At 40.1% G+C, this 9,077-nt stretch overlaps 1 pseudogene; it reads left to right on the top strand.

Moving 5' to 3' along the window:
• Positions 1-8,877, top strand: part of LOC103088609 (coiled-coil domain-containing protein 6-like) — a 75,011-nt pseudogene extending 66,134 nt beyond the window's left edge.
• The last annotated feature ends 200 nt before the right edge of the window (positions 8,878-9,077 follow it).

Consider the following 9,077-nt stretch of genomic DNA (forward strand, 5'->3'; position numbering starts at 1 on the left):
GTAGGGAAAAAGTAGTCTCTAGAAAAACATGCTAGATCATACAACTCATATACAAAAGAATGTTGATAAAGTTTTTCTACAATGTGATGGCAATCCTAAAAATTCCTATTATATTACCAATTAGCTGTCAAACTGAAATAAACTTTTCTGGCCTAATAATAATAATAACAATAATTATAATAATAACAATAATAAAGTGATCTGTCAAACATTCAAGGGAAAGTAGAAAATTATTCCTCTATCTCTCTAAAAATCATTATAACATTGCTTTCATACAAAGAAACAATCAAAGAACTTATAGCCAAATGATTTTTAAAAAGGCTTACACAGATAGATCCAGGAGTTAATTAATAAGAATAATTGTGTATTTCTCGACTTCTTCCTCCTTCTTCAAAGCCAGGCATGGTGGGTGGAATCCTTCTTATGTTTCTATCTCTCTGACCTCCTTTCCTATTTCATCTTTGTTTTCCTCCTCCACTACACTTCACTGAAGGACTTTTCTGTTCTCCTTTTCTACATTTAAGAGCGCATGTGATTACATTGAACCCATGTGAAAGCATGATCATCTCTCTATTTTATGGTCAGATGAAAAGTAACTTCATAGCAGTAGTACCTAGATTAGTGTTTGTTTGAATAACCAAGTGATGGAAGTCTGGAAGAGATATCTTTAGAATTCTGCCTACCCTAGAACTGATTTAGTCCAAATTTCTGATTTTAAAACTAGGGAAATTTAAGATGAGTTTTATCCAAGTACTTAGTCATAGTTTTTTTTGCTGTATTAAAAGATAGATGAGACTACATTTCTTATATTAAGATTGATAGATTATCTGCTTAGGAAAGAATACATGCAAGCCTATCCAATTTTAATAATAAGTTGTAATTATGCTCCCCTCTAACCAATAACAGAAAATACCCCTACTCCAAGGCTTAATAGAGAATTCAAACTATCTGCTATACTGCTTCTTCCAAAAATCTTATCCAGTGCTACTGAAACTTGAAAGATGGACAAAGTATTGAGTTCTTTCCTCTGTATTGGTCAGCAATGTTTTTAAAATGGCCCCATAGTAAATAGTTTAGACTTTTGGGACCTATGGTCTCTGTCACAACGATTCACCATGCCACTGTAGAATGAAAAGAGGGATAGAACACAAGTAAATGAATGGCTGTGAATGTATTACAATAAAACTTTATTTATAGATTTGGTCTATTGGGGGAGAGGGAGACTGCTTAGTTTGCAAACTCCTGGTGTAAAGATTTGGGTACTCTTATGTCCAGGCTGAATTCTTATGGCCATCCCAGAGAGGGTGCCATTCATGTACATTTTATGCTATACCCTTGACATTAATTGATATTTGATTTAAAAAATAGTCATATTTTAAAAATTGCTGTAGCTTATTCAAAACTCTTGTTGAAGTCAGTATACAACATTATGTTGTTCAATGTCCTTTTATAAATTCTTCACATTACAAATTCCCTTCAAAATTGTGTCAGGAATGTTTGGGGTTTTTTTTTCCCCTTCATGCTGAATTAGCATGTTTCATTTTATCAGAAAATTAAAATTACATATCCCATCACTTCCCTTTTTGACTTGGTTTACAGGAAATATAGATTTATAATGAATACTCATTTCTGTCCTTCTATATGTAAGCTTTAGGGCACATTTATTTTCCCTTATTTTTTAAAACATTTGGTCTTATAGTGTATGTGATTTTAGATTCAATCTTCCTAAAATCCTTACCAATGAATATATCATAGTAGACTTGGGATTAAAATTCTGGTTTATGATTAGTCTTCCTCAAATATAAACATTTGCACTCACATATTAACTTCAATTAATTAATTTTCTGCAGACCCTGTACACATTGTGTCTGTGGATGGAATTGGTCTTTTATGTATTTAAACTTCCACACAGAGTAAAGTCTATGTCTATGTAGTTAACTCTTTTTTATATTGAATTATATCACATATATCAGGTTTTCTCAAACTTGGCACTGTGGATACATTTTGAACCAGAAATTTGTGTTGAGAGAGGCTGTCTTCTGCATTGCAGGATGTTTACCAGCATCTCTGGCCTCTGCCCACTAGATGCCAGTAGCACTCCTGCCAAGTTGTTTCAACCCAAATAGCTCCAGGCATTGTAGAATGTCCTCTGGGAATGTGTGTGTTGGAGGTGGGGGACATTGGTTGAGAACCATGATTTATTCAGAAATTGTACAAATTATGAGTTAACAAACTGATGAATTTTCATGATGTGAGCACACCAGCATAATGAAAAAATGGATCAAGAAATAAAGTATTACCAGCATCCTACAAAGCCCTTTCTTGCCTACTCACTATCTATACCTTCCCACAAAGTAAGTACCTTTATGACTTTTAAGACCACAGATTGGTTTTCTTCTTTTGAACTGTGTATAAATAGAGTTACACAGAGTGTCCTTTGTTGCTTTCAATCAACATTACTCTTATGAGATTCATTCACATGGTGCATAGCAATAGTTCTTCTATTATTGCCAAATTCTGTAATTTATTTGTACATTTTACTGATAAAGGACACTTTGTTTTCACAGCTATATCTGTGGGAATGTTATAGTTCAATTCAGTTTCTTCTGTTCGGATTTTATATTTTTTGGTCATTTTTCTGGTTACTTTTTTAGATTGCTTTTTGAGGAATTTGTCCATTTTCTGTTATTTTCCAAGTATATTGGCATAATTATTTTTTACAATGTTATCTTGTTCCCTTTTTATTTGTTGTAGAATCTATAATCTGTCTCTTTTTATTCTTGTTATCGATAAATTGTGCTTTCATCCTCTCTTGAACATTTGTGCCAAGGGTTATCATTTTTTACTCAAAAAAATCAACTTTCGGTTTTTTTTTTTGAATCCCTCTAATACGTATTTATTATCTGTATTTTTCATTCCTTCTTATACTTATTGGAAATTTTTATCTTGTTCTATCAGCTATTGAGTGAAGAATTAAATTCTGCCAGCTTCATTATAGATTGATTTATTACTCTTTAGTTCTGACACTTCTTGCTTTCTAGAATTTTTAGCTGTGTTATTCAGTGCATATACATTTAACATAATTCTATCTAGCTAGTGAATTGATCTTTTAGTCATTACAAAATTACTCTTTAAATCTGGTAATACTCCTTTTTCATCTACTTTTTCTGGCATTAATATGTCAGCAACCATTTTCTTTCTTTTTTCTTGTTTTTTTTCCTTGACAGTATTATTTCAATGTGTTTTTGTCCTTATATTTAGGATAGATCTCTTTAAATATCATGTAACTAGACTTTCTATTTTAATTGTCTGAAATTTTTGTTTTTCAATTGTAATATTTAGCCTATTTATATTTGATGTAATTCTTTATATATTTGATCTTAAATCTTACTACAGGCATACCTCATTTTATTGACTTCACTCTAATGCACTTTGCAGATATTGAATTTTTTCAAATGGAAGGTTTGTGGCAATCCCACATTGTGAAAGTATATCTGTGTCATTTTTCTAACAGCATTTGCTCACTTCATATTTCTGCATCACATTTTGGTAATTCTCACAAAATGTCAAAATTTCCATTATTATATTTTTTATGGTGACCTGTGGTCAGTGACTTTTGATGTTACTATTATAATTGTTTTGGGATTGCATGAACTGCGCCCATGTATGATAGCAAACTTAATTGATATGTGTTGTGTGTGTTCTGACTGCTCCACCAACCTGCTGTTCCCATCTCTCTTCCTTTCCTTGGACCTCCCTATTCCCTGAGACAAAACAATATTGAAATTAAGCCAGATAATTAACCCTACAAAGACCTCTAAATGTTCAAGTGAAAGGAAGAGTTGCATATCTCTCCCTTTAAATCAAAAGCTAGAAATGATTAGGCTCAGTGAGAAAGGCATGTTGAAAGCTAAGATAGACCAAAAGCTAGGTTTCTTGTGCCAAACAGTTAGCCAAGTTGTGACTGCAAAGGAGAAGTTCCTGAAGGACATTAACAGTCCTACTCCAGTGAACACAAGAATAATAAGAAAGTGAAACAGCCTCATTGCTGATATGGAGAAAGTTGCAGTGGTCAGGAGAGAAGATCAAACTAACTACAGCAATCCCTTAAGCCAAAGCCTAATCCAGAGCAAGACTCTAACTCTCTTCAATTCTATGAAGGTTGCAAGAGGTGAGGAAGCTGTAGAAGAAAAATTTGAAGATAGCAGAGACTGGTTCATGAGGTTGAAGAAAAGAAGCTCTCTCCATAAAAGTGCAAGGTGAGGGGCTTCCCTGGTGGTGCAGTGGTTAAGAATCCGCCTGCCAATGCAAAGGACATGGGTTTGAGTCCTGGTCTGGGAAGATCCCACATATTGCAAAGCAACTAAGCCCGTGCACCACAACTACTGAGCCTGTGCTCTAGAGCCCACGAGCCACAACTACTGAAGTCCTCACGCCCATAACCCAAGCTTCTCAACAAGAGAAGCCACTGCAGCGAGAAGGCTGTGCACCACAACGAAGAGTAGCCCCCACTCGACGCAACTAGAGAAAGCCGGGCACAGCAACAAAGACCCAAAGCAGCCAAAAATAAAAATAATAAATGAATAAATAAATTTATTATATAAAAAAAAAAGTGCAAGGTGAAGCAGCAAATGCTGATGTATGAGCTACAGCAAGTTATCCAGAAGATCTAGCTAAGATAATTAATGAAGGTGGTTATACTCAACAACAGATTTTCCATGTAGAGGAAATAGCCTTCTATTGGAAGACTGTGCCATCTAGGACTTTCATAGCTAGAAAGGAGAAGTCAGTGCCTGGCTTCAAAGCTTCAAAGGGCTGCCTGACTCTTGTTAGGAGTTAATGTAACTGGTGACTTTAAGTTGAAGCCAATTTACCATTATACTCATTTCCCATTATGAAAATTCTAGGACCCTTAAGAATTATCTAAATCTACTCTACCTGGGCTCTCTACATGGCACAACAAAGCCTGGATGACAGCACATCTGTTTACAACATGGTTTACTGAATATTTTAAGCCCAATGTTGAGACCTAAGGCTCAGAGGAAAAGATTCCTTTCAAAATATTACTACTTACTGACAAGGCACCTAGTCACCCAAGAGCTCTGATGGAGCTGTACAACAAAATTCACATTGTTTTCATGCCTGCTAACATATCATCTATTCAGCAGCCCATGGATCAAGGAGTAATTTTGACACTCAAGTCATATTATTTAAGAAAAACATTTCATAAGACTACAGCTACCATAAATAGTGATTCCTCTGATGGACCCAAGCAAAGTAAATTGAAAGCCTTCTGGAAAGGATTCACCATTTTAGGTGCCATTAAGAACATTCATGGTTCATGGGAAAGGGTCAAAATATTAACATTAACAGGGATTGGAAAGAAGTTGATTCCAACCCTCGTGGATGACTTTGAGGGGTTCAAGACTTCAGTGGAGGAAGTAACTGAAGATATGGTGGAAATAACAAGAGAACTAGAAGTGGAACTTGAAGATGGGACTAAATTGCTGCAATCTCATGATCAAACTGTAACAGAGGAGGAGTTGCTTCTTATGAATGAGAAAAGAAAGTGGTTTCTTGAGATGGAATCTACTCCTGGAAAAATGCTGTGAAGATTCTTGAAATGACAACAAAAGATTCAGGACATTACATAAACTTACTTGATAAATCAACAGCAGGGTTTGAAAGGATTGATTCCAATTTTGAAATAAGTTCCACTGTGGGTGAAATGCTATCAAACAGCATTGCATGCTACAGAAAAATAGTTCATAAAGGTAAGACGGAGTGGCCAAGATTGCAGAGTATGAAGACCCTAAGCTCACCTCCTCCCATGAGGACAGCAAAATTGCAACTATTTACAGAGAAATTATTTATGTGACAAACCAGAGCACTAGCAGAAAAGATCTACAACTAAAGATATAAAGAAGGAATCACAATAAGATAGGTAGGAGGGGCAACCCACAAACAGGAGGATAATTACAATTGCAGAGGTTCTCCTCAAGGAGCAAGTGGTTGGAACCCCGCATGTGGCTTCCCAGCCTGGGAGTCCTGCACACAGAAGATAAGCCCCAAGAATGACTGGCTCTGAAGGCCAGTGGGGTTTACTTTCAAAAGAGCCAGAGGACTGTGGGAAATAGAGACTCCACTCCTAAAGAGCACACGCAAAACTTCACATGCTCTGGGACCCAGGGAAGAAGCAGTAATTTGAAAGGAGCCTGGGTAAGACACACCTGCTGATCTTGAAGAGCCTTGTGGAGGGGCAGAAGGCAGCTGGGGCTTGTCCTGGGAATATAGACACTAGCATCAGATGTTTTGAGGAGCTCCTTCTACCACATGGACACTGATGCTGGCAAGCACTATTCTGGAATCCTCCCTGTAGCTTATTTGTACCAGGACTCAGACCAACTCACGAGGCTGTCAGTACAAGTACTGGGATGCCTCAGGCCGAGACACAACTCCACCCGCCAGCAGGCCTGTTGCTCTGAAACCCCCTGAGTGCACAGCCACCCCAGGACCTGGCCCTGTTCAGCAGAGGGCCCAGGACCTGGCTCCATACACCAGCTCTAGCCACGGGATTTCCAGGGCCCTGCAGCCAGAGATCTGGGACCTGACTCAGCCCACCAGTCGGTCTCACCCACCAGTGTGTAGGTACTGTCCCCAGGACCCCATGGGCCCACAAACAGGCCAAAACACCAATTCTGGGACCCCCAGGGCCCTTCAGCCAGAAACCCTGGGACCCAGCTTTGCCTACCAGTGGGCTGGCAGTAGCTCCAGGACCAGCCTTACCCACCAGTGGGTAGGCACAAGCCCCAGGAAATCCTGGGTCCTGGTCCCACCCACAAGCAAACCAAAACACCAATTCTGGGACCCACAGGGCCCTGCAGCCAGGTAGGGCATATAGTTCAAATGAGCAGAGAGTCGTGTGCTGCTGGGATACCTAGGACATCTGCTTCAAAAAGCCACTTCTTCAGGATCAGGAAACATAAGGAGCCCACAAAATACATAGAAATAAAATTAGAAAATTAGGTGAAATGAGGGGACAGAGGAACATGGGAATGAAGGAATAAGATACACCCCCAGAAGAAGAATGAAGTGAAATAGGGATAGGCAGTCTACCCACTAAAGAGTTTAAAGTAAAAATCTTAATCAAAGTACTCAGGAGAAGAATGGATGAACACAGTGAGAAAATTAACAAAGAGAAGATAGAGTCATTGACCTCGAGCGGCAGCGGCGGGAGAGGCGGCAGTGGTGGGAAGTGGCTGGGGCGGGGGGCATTGTCATCTCACCCTTCAGCCTGGAGGAGCTCATCAAGCACCTGGCCTCGCTGCAGCAAAACAAGGTGCTCAAGGTCCAGCTGGAGACCTACAAACTCAAGTGCAAGGCACGGCAGGAGGAGAAGCGCAGCTTGCGCAGAGCCAGTGTGACCATCCAAGCCCAGGCTGAGCGGAAAGAAGAATTCATCAGTAACACTTTATTCAAGAAAATTCAGCCTTCGCAGAAGGAGAAAGAAACGCTTGCTGTAAATTACGAGAAGGAAGAAGAGTTCCTCACTAATGAGCTCTCCAGAAAATTGATGCAGTTGCAGCATGAGAAAGCCGAACTAGAACAGCATCTGGAGCAGGAATTCCAGGTCAGCAAACTGATGAGGAAAACTAAAAACCTGGAGAACGATACCATTTCTAAGCAGCTTACATTAGAACAGTTGAGACGAGAGAAGATTGACCTTGAAAATACTTTGGAACAGGAACAAGAAGCACGAGTGAATCGTTTCTGGAAAAGGATGGAACTTGAAGTTGAAAAGCGAATCCTGCAGGAGAAATTAGACCAGCCGGTGTCTGCTCCCCCAATGCCTAGAGACATCTCCGTGTAGATCGACCCTCCAGAAAACGTGATGCGACACATCAGGTCTTTAAAGAATGAACTGGAGAAGCTGAAGAAGCAACTGAGTGCTGCCCAGTTACAGCATTCCAAGATAATGGCGCAGTATTTGGAGGAGGAACTTCACATGAGGGAAGAGGACCTGAGAGGAAGCTGCAGAGGGAGATGGAGAGGAGAGAGGCCCTCTGTCGACAGCTCTCAGAGAGTGAGTCCAGCTTAGAGACAGGTGCTGAAAGGTATTTTAAGGAGCTGTCTGCACAAGGATTAAGACTTCACATTGTGTGCAGCCCGATCCCTTACACACCTTCTCCCAGTTCAAGCCGGCCGATATCGCCCAGTCTCTCATATGCAAGTCACACACTTGGTTTCACGCCACCAACTTCACTGACTAGAGCTGGAATGTCTTATTACAATTCCCCAGATCTTCATGTGCAGCATATGGCAGCATTCCACGGTATCACAAGGACTTCACCACAGAGAAGCAAGTCCTGATCAATTCGAATGGCCCACGCTACCTCCGTCTCACAACACACAGACCACTGTCCAGCCACTGCCACCTCCATCTCCACCACCCATGCAGCCCACAGTCCTCTCAGCAGCCACCTTGCAGCCTGCACCCTCGCAACAGTAGGTTCATCCCTCTTCCCAGCCTTAATGCATGTGCTTAGTCCGAACCTCATGTCGGCACACGTTCTTGTACAGTGGAGCCGAGCCGTCGACTCGACGCCAAAGGCTTCCTTCCCTGGCATATGGATGTGAGTTATTTGCACTGAGGTTATCTAGGCTTCACTATTCATTATGCTGTAAATGTGTGTCGGAAACGCAGCCAGTGTTGTGGGTCTACGACACTACACAGACGACTTTTTCCTTCAGTGTTTTACTTGAATCTACATGTGCGCACATTCCCTGGCTGGGACGTTGGCTGTTCGACTGTTTGGTAGTTCAGCAGCAGTGTGCAATTTTCGCCTGGCCCCAGAGCTTCGTTTTCCTGGCTTTTAGGTTGGAAAATAAAAAGGGATATCTTTTTATTTTTTTCCGTGAATTTTCAGAAAATTACTGAGCTGTTATTACCCCTCCCCTCCTATTATAATGGTGTTTACCAAGCATACCAATAATTCAGCACTACAATTCAGAACTTTGAAAATCTAGCATTCAGTATAAAATGCGAAGTTAGATGGATCAGTACCAAAGACAATGCT

The sequence above is a fragment of the Lipotes vexillifer genome, unplaced genomic scaffold (assembly GCF_000442215.2).
Source record: "Lipotes vexillifer unplaced genomic scaffold, Lipotes_vexillifer_v1.1 scaffold67, whole genome shotgun sequence".
NCBI classification, from domain to species: Eukaryota; Metazoa; Chordata; class Mammalia; order Artiodactyla; family Lipotidae; genus Lipotes; species Lipotes vexillifer.